Source organism: Bubalus kerabau, chromosome 15 (assembly GCF_029407905.1).
Source record: "Bubalus kerabau isolate K-KA32 ecotype Philippines breed swamp buffalo chromosome 15, PCC_UOA_SB_1v2, whole genome shotgun sequence".
NCBI classification, from domain to species: domain Eukaryota; kingdom Metazoa; phylum Chordata; class Mammalia; order Artiodactyla; family Bovidae; genus Bubalus; species Bubalus kerabau.
Genome location: NC_073638.1, coordinates 69,099,322 through 69,117,517, shown reverse-complemented (window position 1 = coordinate 69,117,517; position 18,196 = coordinate 69,099,322). Strand labels below are relative to the sequence as shown.

Genomic DNA, 18,196 nt, shown 5'->3' with positions numbered 1-18,196 from the left:
TAGATAAACGACCCCTTACCCTACATCCCAGTACTCATTATATCGCATTATAATTATTTCTTGGATTAACTACCTAGGTCTTCCTGGTTTCTCTTTTTATATCTAGCATTTACCTTAATGCCTGGTACATAACTCTTATTGACTGGTGAGCAATTAAATTAAGCAGAAGTAAATGCTTGACAGAAATTTTTTTCCTGATTTACATTTATCTGCATAATATTTGGAATGACCAAATAATTTTTTTCATTTTCATTTACCTTTCACAATATAGTTTATAAATATAAATAGACATACTATAGTGACTTCATTGGTGTTTGTCTGTTATTGATATTTTAAAAATATGACTAGATGCTTATTAATATACTCACAAATGCTTCTCCCTTTCTCCCATTTTTTTCCTCTCCCTGTCATATTGAACTTAAAGTGAACTTAGTGGTATTGCTAAATGAGTCACCTGATCCAGATACACTAGTTTGAGTATGGATGCATTCACTTTAGGAAATTTAATTTACTGTGGTATAGGAATGTCTGTCAATATCTCTCTGCAAATGAGGTTGTTTTCAGTACTAGAGAATATCATCACATACACACACACGATCACTGAGTATATTATTTACTTGAGTTTCAAAATTTAAGATTCATATTTTTATATATGACAGGACAACTTAATCACTAAAATAATAATACTTATTATGATATGTACCTATAAATATCTTAGATAAATGCATTATTCAATAAATGAAATAATGGCAGCAATTTGCCACTATTATACCTCAGTACAGCTTATAAAATAAATGTCTTGCTTTTAGCACAATTAATAATTTATATCAGAAGTTTATGTGAGACATTTTGGCTTTAGGTAGTAATGCCAACAAGAAATAAACATGAAGTCTGCTTCAGAAAGCTTTGTAATTTCTAAAGATCAGATTTTGCTATTGATGTAATTAAATTCACTGGAATCTCATTTTACAGTTGTACAAGGACAAGGAAAGAAAATAAAATAATGGGCCATGCAAACAGCAGGTTTGGGTAAAGCAACAAAATACACAAAATGTATTTAACGTGTTATTCACTGGAAGCAAGAGTAATAGATACTATTTTCCAGAAATGATAAATCTATACTAGAAGAGGGAAACTAGGCTTTATTTGAGACCAAACTAATCCAAGCCTTTGGGGTTAGGGAGATCTTAAAGGTATGTAAATTGCGTGTGTGTGTTTTCTCACAAGAGATGAGATTCCTCTGATCCTCCTATTGTGAGTAGGAAGAGGACACCTGGAGAAATTCCTTCAAGAGGCTTCTTCCTCCTCCTCCATGCTTAGTCTCCCCACATACAGTATTTGCTGATTTAAATGGAAATTTATGCTCATGGACACAAATAGATAGTTATGACATAAAAGCAGAGTTTTAATAGTGGGCTTTCATCAGGTATCAGTAATGGAACCACATGTAATATGTGAGCTTGTGTTTATGCACAGATAATCCTTTCATAATAGTTGTCTTTGAAGAGGGCCTAGGGTCTGAGAAGGAAAAAGTGAGAGAAAGCCTTGGTTTGTTTTTGTTTGTTTGTTTTTTTTCATTTTTCTACCTTTTATTTTTTTATTTTGTGGGGGCTTCCCTGGTGGTCAGGGCTTCCCTGGTGGCTCACATAGTAAAGAATCTGCTTGCAATGCAGGAGACCCAGGTTCAATACCTGGGTCAAGAAGATCCCCTGGAGAAGGGAATGGCTACCCACTCCACTATCATTGCCTGGAGAATTCCATGGACAGAGGAGCCTGGTGGGCTACAGTCAACGGGGTCACAAAGAGTTGGACACGACTGAGTGACTAATACTTCCCTGGTGGTCTAGTGGTTGAAAATCCACCTTCCACTTCAGGGGACACAGATTCGATCCCTGGTCAACAAACTAAGATCTCACATGCCACCGGGCAACTAGACCTACATGCTACAACCAGAAAGCCTGTCTGCCCCAGCTACACGCCCTGGAGCCCACAGGACGCAAGTAGAGAGAAGCCTGCACACCACAACGAAGACCCGGTGCAGCCAAATTTTCTTTTTAAATTGTAACATTTAAAGGTATTACCTATTCAAAGTTCTTGTACTTAAATTGTGTGCATGTGTCTGTGTGTATGTGTGTGTGAAGGAGAATATTCAGCCTAATGCTTTATTGGTAAAAAGAAACTATTCATTGAAACTGTTCACTGACTAGCACACATCTAAAGTTTGCCTCTTCATATTAAATGTCCATATGTTACATAATAATCTTGTCCTATAAAAATATCCATTTAAGTATCAGTTCAGTTCAGTTCAGTCGCTCAGTCGTGTCAGACTCTTTTACTATAATTTCACAACTTCTCATTTACCTCTTGGCAATTCTCTTCCAATTCTCTCTTGAATATGAATACCAGGAGAATAACTTGGTTTTGTTACGCAGAAAAGATGTGAAGAAATCAGCTTCTTTTGAGGTGCTCATTTCTCTCTGGTAAGATAATAAATTGTCTGGACACTTGGTCAGTAACTCCATTTTTTTTTTTCCTTCCCAAGGTAAATATTGGAATTACCCAATCTCCACAATCATTTTCATTTGGACACTACTTGGAGAAGGAAATGGCAACCCACTCTGGTACTCTTGCCTGGAAAATCCCGTGGACAGAGAAGCCTGGAAGGCTACAGTCCATGGGATCGCAAAGAGTCAGATATGACTGAGCAACTTCACTTTCACTGAAACACTTTGAAAAGATATATAAATATTGTTCAGAAGTGAATGTAGAGAGAAAAACATAATGTTATTTGAATATTGAGTATGGTCTAGGGAAAATTTAAGGGTTATTTTAATTGGGCAATACAAAAAGAGAAGACAAAAGGAATTCAGGCAAACATCAGAAGAAATTTTTTTTTTTAACTCAAATAGTAGAATAACTTTAACACTGTGCTGGGAATATATTAGGAAATACTTTCTATAATAACTTTGTATTCCTTTCCAGGCACAGAAACCAAGAGATCTTTACAAAATTGGTAGGGGTCTTCACTGATTGATCAACTGAAAGCTATCTTCCCCGGAATCAGGAGATTCTGACAAAACTCTTTCTGAATGGGATTGTGGCATCATGCACAAAAAAGACAAAGCATTAAATGATTATCCAGCCAGTGGGCAGAGAGGGAGGAACAGAAAGGTTGTAAACAAGCCTGTATCTTCCCCAGAAGAGAAGCTGGCCTAGAGTTATGAGATTATTTACAGAAAACAGGGCAGTGATTGTCATAGTAGAATGACACCTTCTGATCTTAGGACGACTTAGGATCATTCTCAGAAATAACAAACTGTAGCCTTTATAGCTAGGTAGGTTTTACTTCCGTTAGACTTTAGAGCAATAGCAACAATAACAAGAGCTAATGTTCACTGAACATGCCCATATGCGAATTACTGCATCACATGATCCCATTTAACCCTCATAAAGAGTGCTTTTCTAAGGGAGTGCTGGTATCACCGCCACAGTACAGATGAAGAAATTAGCATACAGAGAAGTTAATCAGTTTTCACAAAGTTCACATGATGAAGACATGATGCAACTAGTAGGCTTTCTCCAAAATCAATACCTCACATCACTATACTCAACTGGTACTTTGTTTTAAGAAAAGGTGGCAAGAATACACAGAAGAACTGTACAAAAAAGATCTTTACGACCCAAATAACCACGCTGTTAGGATCATTCACCTAGAACCAGATATCTTGGAATGTGAAGTCAAGTGGGCCTTAGGAAGCATCACTATGAACAAAGCCAGTGGAGATGATGAAATTCCAGTTGAGCTATTTCAAATCCTAAAAGATGATGCGGTGAAAGTGCTGCACTCCATATGCCAGCAAACTTGGAAAACTCAGCAGTGATCACAAGACTGGAAAAGGTCAGTTTTCATTCCAATCCCAAAGAAAGGCAATGCCAAAGAATGCTCAAACTACTGCACAATTGCACTCATCTCACACGCTAGCAAAGTAATGCTCAAAATTCTCCAAGCCAAGCTTCAACAGTGCATGAACCATGAACTTCCAGATGTTCAAGCTAGATTTAGAAAATGAAGAGGAACCAGAGATCAAATTGCCAACATCAGTTGGATCATCAAAAAAGCAAGAGAGTTCCAGAAAAACATCTACTTCTGCTTTATTGACTATGTTAAAGCCTTTGACTGTGTGGATTTCTCAAAGCCTCTTGAGAAATCTGTATGCAGGTCAAGAAACAACAGTTAGGACTGGACATGGAACAACAGGCTGGCTCCAAATTGGGAAAGGAGTACATCAGTGTTATATATTGTCATGTGCTTATTTAACTTATATGCAGAGTACATCATGAGAAACACTGGGCTGGATGAAGCACAGGCTGGAATCAAGATTGCCAGGAGAAATATCAATAACCTCAGCTATGCAGATGACACCATCCTTATGGCAGAAAATCAAGAAGAACTAAAGAGCCTCTTGATGAAACTGAAAGAAGAGAGTGAAAAAGTTGGCTTAAAGCTCAACATTCAGAAAACTAAGATCATGGCATCTGGTCCCATCACTTCATGGCAAATAGATAGAGAAACAATGGAAACAGTGACAGACTTTATATTTGGACGGTCCAAAATCACTGCAATAACTGTAGCCATGAAATTAAAAGATGCTTGCTCCTTGGAAGAAAAGTTGTGACATATTAAAGACAGCATATTAAAAAGCAGAGACATTACTTTGCCAACAAATCAAATGTCCATCTAGTCAAAGCTATGGTTTTTCCAGTAGTCATGTATGGATGTGAGAGTTGGACTATAAAGAAAGCTGAGTGCCAAAGAATTGATACTTTTGAACTGTGGTGTTGAAGAAGACTCTTGAGAGTCCCTTGGACTGCAAGAAGATTCAACCCGTCCACCCTAAAGGAAATCAGTCCTGAATATTCATTGGAAGGACTGATGCTGAAGCTGAAGCTCCAATACTTTGGCCACCTGATGCAAAGAACTGACTTATTTGAAATGACCCTGATGCTGGGAAAGATTGAAAGGGAGAGGAGAAAGGGATGACAGAGGATGAGATGGTCAGATGGCATCACTGACTCAATGGACATTAGTTTGCCTAAGCTCCGGGAGTTGGTGAAGGACAGGGAGGCCTGGTGTGCTGCGGTCCATGGAGTCACAAAGAGTTGGACGTGCCTGATCAACTGAACTGAACTGAACTGAACTCCTAAGCTGAGAAGTCTGAATACATAATATGAACACTAGTTGTAGTCTGCCTTGAGAGCAATAGGTTTTCGCAGTTGACCTGGTAATTCTTAAATTGAATAGATTTGTTGGACCAAGGTTGCTGTCTGTAGACACACTGACATACCATTTGAACTCCAACCTAATGTATTTTCAGATTGACTAGAATTGAACCTAATCCTTTGTATCTCCACCTGAACCCAACTGGCACTGCGGCTGTGATCAGATCTTAGCTGATCCATCTGGATACCACTGTGCATTATAAATCAAACAAAAGGAGAAATGTGTGCCCTCAAATCTCACATGTAGAATTTGGCCAAATTTTATGGAATTCAAACATGTTATAATCTTGTGCCTGGCAAATTCTGCATAATATTATCTTAGAAAAATTAAAGATGGTAGAAGTTCTTGATTATTTTTTAAAATTATAATCCTCCTCTCATGACGGAAGAGATGATCTGAACATATGTCACTAGGAGCTCATGATATTGCATGGTTTAGACTACATACTCCAAATATCAGTTATTTGTTGAAACAAGGGTAGGAGACTGAAGCATAGGGTGTCTTAAACATTTAAAAACCAAATGTCATAATAATGTGCATGTTTATCACTTGGAAATAATTCAGTTGGTCTCCTAGACATAAAAAAGGGAGACTTTCTCACCTAATTGAGTGGGGGAAAAAATGACCAAAGTATATTCACAAAGTTCTACTGCAGTTGAATCTTTCTCATCCTTATTCCTAAGATAGAAGAAGATATATATACTTTTGAAAAAAATTAAAGAAGGAAATCATATAAGAAGACTGCTAAGAAGTCAGAGAAAGTAAAATTGCTAATTAATATTATCATAATTAGAACTTTATAAATCCATGTTGACTGATTACCTGGCAGTTTGACCATTTTACCCATGACATTATAAAAAGAACAAATTAATTAACTAAGATTTTGGCAAGAAGAGGGTAGTTTGATTTTTTTTTTTTTCAAAAAGTTAACTGGAAAAATTTAATTAATAAGCATCAAGTGTACTTTATGTGGATAATTGATACTGAAATTGTGATATTTTTAATACTTTTTTCAAAACAAGGTTAGTGATCTTTTCCTGGGAAATGTGGAGATACAATTAAAAGCAATAATGAGGTCATTCTAGATTACGTCACTTTAGTTAATGTTAATAGCTAAACAAGTGTTCATATTTCATCAACATAAGGTAGACTGTGGCCCCCTTGTATTATGGAATTTCAGCAAAAATTCCATGACATAATTTAAAGGATTGTTGAATTTTTTAAAGGGCAAACTCTTCAATCTCTACATGGGGATCTCTTTTTTTTTTTAGCTTCAAGTATAGCTGACTTGAATATACAGACAATTCTTCTCTAAATTACTTGGAAAAATATTTCTTCAGTAAGTCACGTGTCTTCTTTCCTATGTCTGCTGTTTTTAATAAATATCAATCATGTGGTTATTTTCCAAAAGTTGATAAATGTCTCTCAGAAAGATTACATGCAATTTGCAAGGAAAAAGGTTGTTTTTCAAAGGTTGCTGAAACCAGAAAGAATTCCCTTAAAAAACTATCCATCAGTATTTATGACATTTCTAAAGGAATAGGAAATAAAAACTTGCAATTTAATTTTTAATATAAATATTACTCAGTCCACACTAAAGTCATCATGGAAATTTTATTGATATTTTTAAACAAAAACAGAAACAACAAATAAAACCTAGAAGGCATTGAAATCTAAAAATTCTGTGAGGCTCCAAAGTAGACAGCATATTAAAAAGCTGAGACTAACAACAAAGGTCCATCTAGTCAAATCTATGGTTTTTCCAATAGTCATGTATGGATGTGAGAGTTGGACTATAAATAAAGCTGAGCGCTGAAGAGTTGATGCTTTTGAACTGTGGTGTTGGAGAAGATTCTTGAGAGTCCCTTGGACTGCAAAGAGATCCAACCCATCAATCCTAAAGGATATCAGTCCTGAATTTTCATCAAAAGGACTGATGCTGAAGCTGAAACTCCAATACTTCAGCCACCTGATGTGAAGAACTGACTCTTTGGAAAAGGCCCTGATGCTGGGAAAGATTGAAGGCAGGAGGAAAAGGGGATAATGGAGGATGAGATGGTTGGATGGCATCACCGACTCGATGGCCATGAGTTTGAGTAAGCCCCGGGAGTTGGTGATGGACAGGGAAGTCTGGCAGGCTGCAGTCCATGGGATCTCAAAGAGTCGGACACGACTGAGCAACTGAATTGAACTTAACCAAATAGAATTCTGGCCATAAAAAAGAACTGATTCCCATGCTAGCATTTAATAGATGTCCATGAAAATATATGGGTAAATGAATAGTGAGGCTGAAAAAGTTTAAGCAGTTGTTCTTGATTTAAAAATAAGAAAACTTATAAGCTGTAGACTTAAATTAGATTGGAATCCAATGTTTTCCAGCCAATTTCCTCTAGGCTCCTCTCTGTTTAGAGGCACTGAATCTATTATATCTATAGAAAAAGACTGTCTACCCTTAAGTTAACCATAAATTAAAAAAAAAAAAACTTTTTGCCATATAGGGAGGTAACTACCATGTCAATTTTTATTTTGAAATTAATAATTAAAAGAGAAGAGTTGACCATTTTTCCATCTTTTTAACAAAGATTTCTAATTCATTGCTGTTTGTTGAGAGAAAACTTTTTACACAAATTAATGATGTATAAATAATATTAAAGAAATAATGCAGCTTAAAACGTCATCTTTTTGCAGAATCCAATGATATAATGGATTGCACCTTAGACAATCAATGAACAGTAAAATTATTGGGGGAAATGTATTGGATGAGTTCAAATTTGTAAGATAATTTTAATATGTCAAAGTGTGACTCCACACCCAACTGTTTGCTAAGATCAAAGAGGAAACTAATCTTTATAACAAAGATATCTATTGGTCAGATCTTAACCAAGTAGCCAAATCTGGCATCATTGCTAAGGAGACCAATTGATATTATGTACTTTCATTTATGCTGAAATGTGAAGCACTATCTCACCTGTTAAGTCCACCTGCCAAAATATTTTACCTGCATCTAATTCAGGCATTGTTTCCAAATCCTAATTTATAAACAAACATGGGAACAGAGGAACGATTAAATGGCACTACAAGGAAACAATAAGATAATGCAAATATTGGGAACATTCTATAAAATAACTGACCCGGAGTCTTAAAACATTAAAACATCAATTATACCATTGTCATGAAAAAATAAATAAAAGAAAGTGGACTGCTATAGATGCAAATAGGCTAAAGAGAGATGAGAATCAAGAACAATTAATAAACAAAAAAAATCCAAGTCCTAAAAAAGCAATAGTAACATACTTATTTCAGGCAACTCAGGAAATTGAAACATAAACAGGATATTAGATGAAGTTGGGTGTTATGGTTAGTTTTCATAGGTCGGATAAGTTACATAAGAGGATGTTATATAAGAGGATGCTTATATAAGAGGATCCAGTTATATAAAGAATGCTTTTGTATTTAGGAGACAATGCTGGAGTATTTTGGAGAAGGCAATGGCACCCCACTCCAGTATTCTTGTCTGGAAAATCCCATGGGTGAAGGAGCCTGGTAGGCTGCAGTCCATGGGGGCACGAAGAGTCAGACATGACTGAATGACTTCACTTTCACTTTTCACTTTCATGCATTGGAGAAGGAAATGGCAACCCAATCCAATGTTCTTGCCTGGAGAATCCCAGGGACGGGGGAGCCTGGTGGGCTGCCATCTATAGGGTCACACAGAGTCGGACACAACTGAAGCGACTTAGCAGCAGCAGCAGCTGGATTATTTAGGAGTGAAGTGCCATGAGCCACATATGGAAAATGTTAACAAATGCCAAATTTATGTTGAATCTTAGTGGTTCATTCTTTTAACTTTTATGCATATTTCAAAATTTAAGAATGAAGAACTAGAAAAAATATTTGGTAGTAAGCATATGCCAATGATATATTGCCTAAGCTCTTATCAGTTAAGGTCCCTTAAAATTTGTCAAAATTTAAGTAGAATTGCTTTTAAAAGAAGAAGAAAACAGCTCAAATAAAATTTAGGTGGATGAACTTAGAGCCTATTATATAGAGTAAAGTAAGTCAGAAAGAGAAAAACAAAAATCATATATTAATGCATATATATTGAATCTAGAAAGATGGTACTGATGAACCTATTTGCAGGGCAACAAAGGAGATGCAAACATAAAGAACAAACTTGTGGACACAGTAGGGGAAGGAGGGTGTGGGGTGTATTGAGAGTAGCATGGAAACAAAAGCTTCCCTGGTGGCTCAGACAGTAAAGAATCTGCCTGCAATGTGGGAGACCTGGGTTTGATCCCTGGGTTGGGAAGATCTCTTGGAAGAGGGCATGGCAACCCACTGAAGTATTCTTGCCTGGAGAATCCCCATAGACACAGGTGCCTACAGTCCATGGGGTGGCAAAGAGTCAGATATGACTGAGCAACTAAGCAGAGCAGAGCACATGGAAACAAATACATTACCATATGTAAAACAGATAACCAGTGGGAATTTGAGTATTGATGCAGGGAATTCAAATCCGTGTTGTGTGACAACCTTAGAGGGATGGGATGTGGGAGGGAGATTCAAGAAAGGGGAGACATATGTATGCCAATAGCTGATTCATCTTGATGTAAGGCAGAAACTAATACAATATTGTAATGTAAAGAAAGTGAAAGTGAAAGATGCTCAGTCATGTCGGACTCTTTGCGACCCCATGGACTATACAATCCATGGAATTCTCCAGGCCAGAATACTGAAGTGAGTAGCCTTTCCCTTCTCCAGGCGACCTCTTCCCAACCCAGAGATTGAACCCAAGTCTCCCACATTGCAGGCGGCTTTTTGACCAGCTGAACTACAAGGGAAGCCGCAAAATACTGGAATGGGTAGCCTATCCCTTTTCCAGTGGATCTTCCCAACCCAGGAATTGAATTGGGTCTCCTGCATTGCAGGCAGATTCTTTACCAACTGAGCTATCAGAGAAGCCCATTTTAAGGTAACTATCCTCCAATTAAAAATAAATAAATTGGCTGCTGTGGACTGTGGGCTGTGCTGGGGGTCAGTAAAGGATCTCAAGATCATTGGATGGAAACCTGCTCTAAAAGCTATGGACTGGGTAAATTTGGAGAGATCACTTCCAGAAACAAGAAGGCCTTGGCTAACTCCTTAAAATCCTAGAATAAGACCGTCACCCCAGGTTGGCTACTCTTCCTCAGAAGCCACCTACCTGCCACTGACTGGATTTACTACAAGGCCAACATGGCTAAAGCTGACTTGGTGGATGACTTTGAAAAGAAGTGTATTGCCCTGAAGTTTCCTATGCCAGAGCATAAATATAGTGCCCAGGTAGATGCTGAAGAAACAGAAGATGTGAAAAGTTGTGCTGAGTTTTTGTCTATCTGGAAGACCAGGATTCAGGAATATGAGAAAGAGCTGGAGATGAGGGACATGATTCCATTTTACCCAGATGACCACTGAAGACTTCAATGAAGTCTTCCCTGAAACCAAATTAGACAAGAAGTACCCCTACTGGCCTCACAAGCCAATTTAAAATTTATGAACTTGAGTCTGGGAGAAAGCTCTGGCCCTCAAATCATAAACTCTAGACATTAAAAATAATTACATAGTGAAAATAAATTAATTAAAAAGTATCAAAGGCAGAAAGTCAGATAGATGGCAAATGGCCCTATCCAAAGTCACTTGTGATTAAACCTGCTTTATGTTTTTTAAGACAAAAAAAGAAAAACTTTAAAGGACTTTGTGGAAAAAATTACAATAGACAAACTTATTCTCTAATCTGCAAAGTGTTCAGGACCAATCTCATATGTTTTTGGAAGCAGCAGCAACAACAAAATGATGAAAGTTGATAAATATAAATATTGCCACTTATTTCTTTGAGAAAGTGACTTGCCATTTCATTTATTAAAAATTCATTTATAGGGTCATCTCACTTCCCAAACCCCTTCTGCTGCATTTCTCCTGAGAACATACTATGTGTCAACAGACCATCATGAATCACAGAATTCACCTCTCTCTCCTGTTGGTGCTTTTGTAGTTTTGATATTTCTCCCCATCATTGATTTTGTTCAACATGAGATAAAGTGACATTCCAGTGGAGAAAAGCATGTAATTTATTCAGAAAAGTAAATATGTCTTACCTACTGATCTGGGTTTGGGATAAGATCTTTAACATTTCTTCAACTATAAATTGCAGAGAGTTATATGACCAGCTACCTCTTACGGCTGTTTATTTAATAATTTATTTTTATGAAAATTTATTTGTGCATATACTGGCCAAACAATGGTCTGGTTGACTGAAAGAATTGTATGATCTAGAGTAGTAATTAGATAGTAGTATTCTACAGTAGATAAAAAAGGTATTTCCTGTGTGGATACAATAATGGATCACCAGTCCTAGGCATTAGAATGGGTCTCCTAAAGCCAGAAAGCTAAGCTGATACGTGAAGACCTAGTGGGATCTAACAAAGTGAAGAAAGTCAGGAAAGTCACTCTGGCAAGATGGAATGATATGTAAAGGCAATGAAATTTAATAGCTTGGTCCATCTACTGAAGTCAAATTAAGAGTGGGATACAGAGATTTCAGTAGAACCTAGAGTATAAGAATAGGTGAAGACAAAGATGGTATAAGAAAAGTAAGCAGTAGCCATATTGTGAAGGGCCTCTTAATTTTTTCTTAATATTTCTTAATATTTTGCTTATTTTTTCATGGTTGCAGACTGTGTAAAACAAGGTTCTTTTTCTCTGATTAGTTTCATAAGCAAGAGGGTTTAAATTAGATGTATCAGCAACTTTATGAAAATGATACTGATATGAGGTCAATGTCATGGAATGATGGAGGTGGAGGTTCCAGAGACTGTCTACATCAACACTGTCATTTCTAAGAAGAGAAATCTGAGTCTAGGGACACTGATCACTTGCTTAGGGTCATATGTCCAACAATTGCCAAGGGTTGGCATTAGGACCTGTGTTCCTTAACTACTTATATTTGAAAGATCACTCAATATACCAAGAAACACACACACAGATGCTTGAAAAATTATCGTACATTAAAACATAGAAGGAATATTGCACAGAGAACTATACACAGCATCTTTTTACAAAGCATATGGAAACAATATGAAAAGTACATGTATATAGATATGTATAATTGAATTGGGATTCCCTGGAGACTCAGTGGTAAAGACTGCCTGCCAATGCAGGAGACACAGGTTCAATCGCTGGGTTGGGAAGACTCCCTGGAGAAGGAAATGGCTACTCACTCCAGTATTTTTGCCTGGAAAATCCCATGGACAGATGAGCTTGGTAGGGCTACAGCCCATGGCGTTGCAAGAGTCGGGCGCAACTTAGCAACTAAACGACAGTGGACTCTGAGTTTCTGCAGTTATAACAAACACTCAGCTGATACCACTGATGATGATGGGCAGAACACAATTTGAACAGCAACATTATTGGTCAAGAAATGACTTTGTGTGTATTTCAAGGAGACACAAAAATGGACATTTTACTCTCATGTTCCTTTTCAAACTACTTAAAATATATGTCTGAATCTTGGAGAAACCTTCCAACCATTTATTTTTATAAGAAAAGAAGAGTATCGTGCATCGAACCTGGACTGGCAACTCATTTCATACATGATATTTTACATGTTTCAATGCCATTCTTCCAAATCTTCCCACCCTCTCCCTCTCCCACAGAGTCCATAAGACTGTTCTATATATCAGTGTCTCTTTTGCTGTCTCGTACACAGGGTTATTGTTACCATCTTTCTAAATTCCATATATATGCGTTAGTATACTGTATTGGTGTTTTTCTTTCTGGCTTACTTCACTCTGTATAATAGGCTCCAGTTTCATCCACCTCATTAGAACTGATTCAAATGTATTCTTTTTAATGGCTGAATTATACTCCATTGTGTATATGTACCACAGCTTGCTTATCCATTCATCTGCTGATGGACATCTAGGTTGCTTCCATGTCCTGGCTATTATAAACAGTGCTGCGATGAACACTGGGGTACTCGTGTCTCTTTCCCTTCTGGTTTCCTCAGTGTGTATGCCCAGCAGTGGGATTGCTGGATCATAAGGCAGTTCTATTTCCAGTTTTTTAAGGAATCTCCACACTGTTCTCCATAGTGGCTGTACTAGTTTGCATTCCCACCAACAGTGGAAGAGGATTCCCTTTTCTCCACACCCTCTCCAGCATTTATTACTTGTAGACTTTTGGATCGCAGCCATTCTGACTGGTGTGAAATGGTACCTCATAGTGGTTTTGATTTGCATTTCTCTGATAATGAGTGATGTTGAGCATCTTTTCATGTGTTTGTTAGCCATCTGTATGTCTTCTTTGGAGAAATGTCTATTTAGTTCTTTGGCCCATTTTTTGATTGGGTCATTTATTTTTCTGCACGATACTGGATGCTTGGGGCTGGTGCACTGGGACGACCCAGAGGGATGGAATGGGGAGGGAGGAGGGAGGAGGGTTCAGGATGGGGAACACATGTATACCTGTGGCGGATTCATTTTGATATTTGGCAAAACTAATACAGTTATGCAAAGTTTAAAAATAAAATAAAATTAAAAAAAAAAGTTGGCAAATTGATGTTAACAAGATAAGAAAAATAAAGGATATTATTTAAAATGCCAAATGCAGAGAAACTTTATACAACTTTATGTGGTATATTTTGCCTTTATAACAATTTTGTCAGTTTAGGAAGATATATTTGATGCTGTGAAATAAAGTGACCTTTAATTAAAAAAAAAAAAAAAGAAAAGAAGAGAAGAGTAATAAGAATTAAAAAACATTTTTAAAACTTTGATATTTTTCCTGAAAGAGAATAAATGTGATTTCATATTATAGTTTACCAATTATACTTCATTTTATAAGTTAGTCAGTAAAATATCAAATGGTATTTTAGATTGCATTTAGAAAGAAAACTGTATATATTTATCAGAAAACTTATGATGTACCTACATCTATGCTAGTTGTTGTAGCAGATACAAAAAGATAAAAGGAAATTCTCTGCTCTTAAAGAAATTTATAATTAGATTAAGGATACATAGTCATGCAGATATACACATGTGCATAGTTGTAGATTCACTCAGGAAATACTTATGCAATGGCTTCTGTTTCCAGGCATGGCATGAAGATCATGGCCACACTTCCTTATGGTGCATAAAGATGCCCAATCTGTGACCCTTATATTTCAAGTTTATTATGTAATATGTGAAGATACATATATAATGCATACAATTAAAATCAGATTAACCTTCCTCCTTTACATTTAAGGCAATTTAAACATCTATATCAATTAAAACTTTATACTTTATCAAAATCTTCTTTTGATCCTTCTAATATATAGCTTCTTGAATTGACTATATATAAACTCAATTTCAATAATTAACAAAAGAAATCAAACTATTCATTTAAACATGGAGTCTTCTTCCTTTTCCTAATGAGCACATTGAATAAGCTAATGCATGATTTGTGAGAGCTTTCATATATTTCAATGATTGTACAAATAAAGAAATTTAAGGATTAATACTATTGCGGCCCACAATAAGGAATCAATAGTACAGTCATAGGAAAGTTTTCTTATTTTTCTAGGAAAGCTTCTTTTCAGCATAGAAACCTCGAGGAGAGACAAATGATCTGTTGGGTCCCCTTCCATCACTAAGGAATTTATTAGTGATATGTTTCATGCTGGTTTATGTTGAATATATTATAATTTCTATCATAGAAATTAAGGGTGTGTTAAAACATGCATATTCTGAAGGTCTCAATAGAACTGTCAGATCTTGAGTTTCTCTAAAAGAATAGCTTTTAGTATATTAGACTCTTCTAGAGAGATTAAATTGCTAAAGCCTCAGCCCCACCCTCAGAGATCTAACAATTGGTTTGGTGAGGTGCCTATTATTACTCTTTTTAAGTGATTTTAATGGGCTGTCTGGATTGATAACCACTATTTTAATTTATTAAAAGGAGAATAGACTTTTATATTTATGTGGCATGATGTAACCTTGTAATTCACAAGCTGTATAACTTTGCAAACCTGATTTAAATTATCTGAGTCTTAGTTCTCTCATCTGTAAAATGTAGTAATGGATAACTTGCAGGAATTTTTGCAAATTATTGTTAATTTATGTAAAGTAAATTTTGCATAGTTGATTTCAGTAAATATTTGCAGATATTAATCATACCTGTGTTCCTGTTGGTGGTGAATGATGTATTTCTGGAAGTACTGATGAAAACTATGGTAGGAGTCTTTACAGATGGTTGGCTAACACCACCACCAGAAAGCTTTGCAGATGTCATGGTACAAAGCCCCAAACCACTGCACTCAGAGAGGAATCAGTGTAAGGATCCATTAAAATGATTTTATTGCTTCTGGAAACGAACCATAGGTATCAGTGGATCAATGAAACTAATTTCTTTAAAACAAAACAAAACTTTTTAATTGGTGGAAAATTGCTTTTCAATGTTATATTGGTTTCTGCCATACAACAAAATGAATCAGTCATAATTATATATACCCTCCTTCTAAAATCTCCCTACTGTCCCCCCATATCACCCCTCTAGGTCATCACAGAGCCAAGCTGGGCTCCCTGTGTTATTTAGCAACTTCCCACTAACTCTTTTATACATGATAGTGTATAGATGTCAATGCTACTTTCTCACTTTGTCCCCCCCCTTTCCTTCACCAGCTGTGTCCACAAGTCTGCTCTTTACTCGGTTCATCAGTACCATTTTTCTAGATTCCATATATATTTCTTAATATACAATACTTGTTTTTCTCTTTCTGACTTATTTCACTCTGTATAAGAGGCTCTAAGTTCATCCACCTCACTACAACTGACTAAAAGTTGTTCCTTTTTATGGCTAACATTCCATTGTATATATGTACCACAACTTCTTCATTCATTCATCTGTCCATGGATATCTAAGTTGCATCCATGTCCTGGCTATTGTAACTATTGCTGCAAAGAACACTCGGGGAACCTATGTCTTTTAGAATTGTGGTTTTCTTAGGGTATATGCCCAGTAGTGGGTTTGCTGGGTCATACAGTAGATTTATTCCTAGCTTTGTCAGGAATCTCCATACTGATTTTCATAATGGCTGTATCAGTTTACATTCTCACCAAAAGTGCAGGAGGGTTCCCTTTTCTTCATATCCTTTCCAGCATTTGCTGTTTGTAGGTATATATATATATATAGGCTTCCCTCGTGGTGCAGACGGTAAAGCGTCTGCCTACAATGCAGGAGACCCAGGTTTGATCCCTGGGTCGGGAAGATCTTCTGGAGAAGGCAATGGCACCCCACTCCAGTACTCTTGCCTGGAAAATCCCATGGATGGAGGAGCCTGGTAGGCTACAGTCTATGGGGTCGCAAAGAGTTGGACATGACTGAGCGACTGAGCGATTAAGCAAAATCATTTGGGGAAGATGACATAATAAAAATGTGATATTATTTATTTCCAAGTTTAATAACTCAAATAGCTTTAAGATTCTCTGGTGGTAAAAATCTAGGCAGAGGTTTTGAGTCCAAAAGCTGAATATATTAATTTAATTTATATATAATGGTTTTCTGGATCTGCAGGTATAAACACAAAATATCTTTAATAGATTTACTGAAATCTATGCCCCAAATAATTGGCTTTTATTATTATTAAATGGGTCATTTTACCATTTGCAGAAAGAAGGACAGAAGCTTCAGATGACAATTCAATTACATTATATATTTCTTTAGAATAATCATTTTATACTGAAGGAAAAAATGATTTTGTATGAATAGCTTTTTTTTTTAATCCATAGTTATAATGCATTTTGGAGGGTGGAGGAAAATGTAAGGACAGTTTTCAAAGTTTGCTTCAAGTAATTTCATAATTGTCTGCTGATGGATTAAATACTGTTCAAAGGCATAACATCCCATAATGGACTGTAAGTAATTTATTAGAAACACATACATCATTGCATCTGTTTCTCAAAGATGTTCTCTAGTAATTACTTTTGGCTTTCTATTACAAGTGTAACATTAATATTATAAGAATCTATGTGGTTTTATTTACAAATTCATCCAATGTTAATGCATTCATCAGAAGCTTTTGATATACTCAAAAACTCACTCTAAACTGTAACACTGAAAAAATTAATCATATTTTTGCTTAAATCTCACTGCTTAATCAGTCTGATAAAGTAATATGTTGATGACTTAATAAAAAAATTAGATGAGGTGAACTGCTTCCAATGCCAAAAGCAAGAATTGTTTAAAATTATTGTGTTTGTGTACTATTTTAACATTTTCTCTGTATTCTAAGGTTCCTGGGCCTTCAACTCATTTTACTTTTACTGATAATTATATCCCATAGTATTATCCTTGATGATGTGCAGACGAATAACTGTTAATAATAATGTTCTCTTATTTTGCAGATGGGATTGACTCCTGATAAGATGGGGCCTCGGTCCAAACAACACATCTCTCTTGCCTCAGTGACATGATTTGGGGGACTTATATTCCCATTCCCAGGACACTTCTCAAGGGCAGGAGCAACTTCTAAACAACAGTATCTCAAATTTCCCATCCATACACTGTGCACTCCACCAGCGCAGGCGTCATACGGTAAGACCTCTACATATAAAACTTCAAGTTGGGAAGTTTCAAAGACGCAAACTTGCATGCCAGGCCCTGGAACATGCATGCCAGCTCTCAAAATTCTCCAAGCCAGGCTTCAACAGTACGTGAACTATGAACTTCCAGACGTTCAAGCTGGATTTAGAAAAGGCAGGGGAACAAAAACTCAAATTGCCAACATCTGCGGGATTACCAAAAAAGCACGAGAGTTCCAGAAAAACATCTACTTTTGCTTTATTGGCTACGCCAAGGCCTTTGACTGTGTGGACCACAAGAAACTGGAAAATTCTTAAA

At 36.4% G+C, this 18,196-nt stretch overlaps 1 pseudogene; it reads left to right on the top strand.

Moving 5' to 3' along the window:
* The first annotated feature begins 1,010 nt into the window (after window positions 1-1,010).
* Window positions 1,011-11,306, top strand: LOC129627869 (ATP synthase subunit d, mitochondrial-like; annotated as a pseudogene).
* Window positions 11,307-18,196: the final 6,890 nt, after the last annotated feature.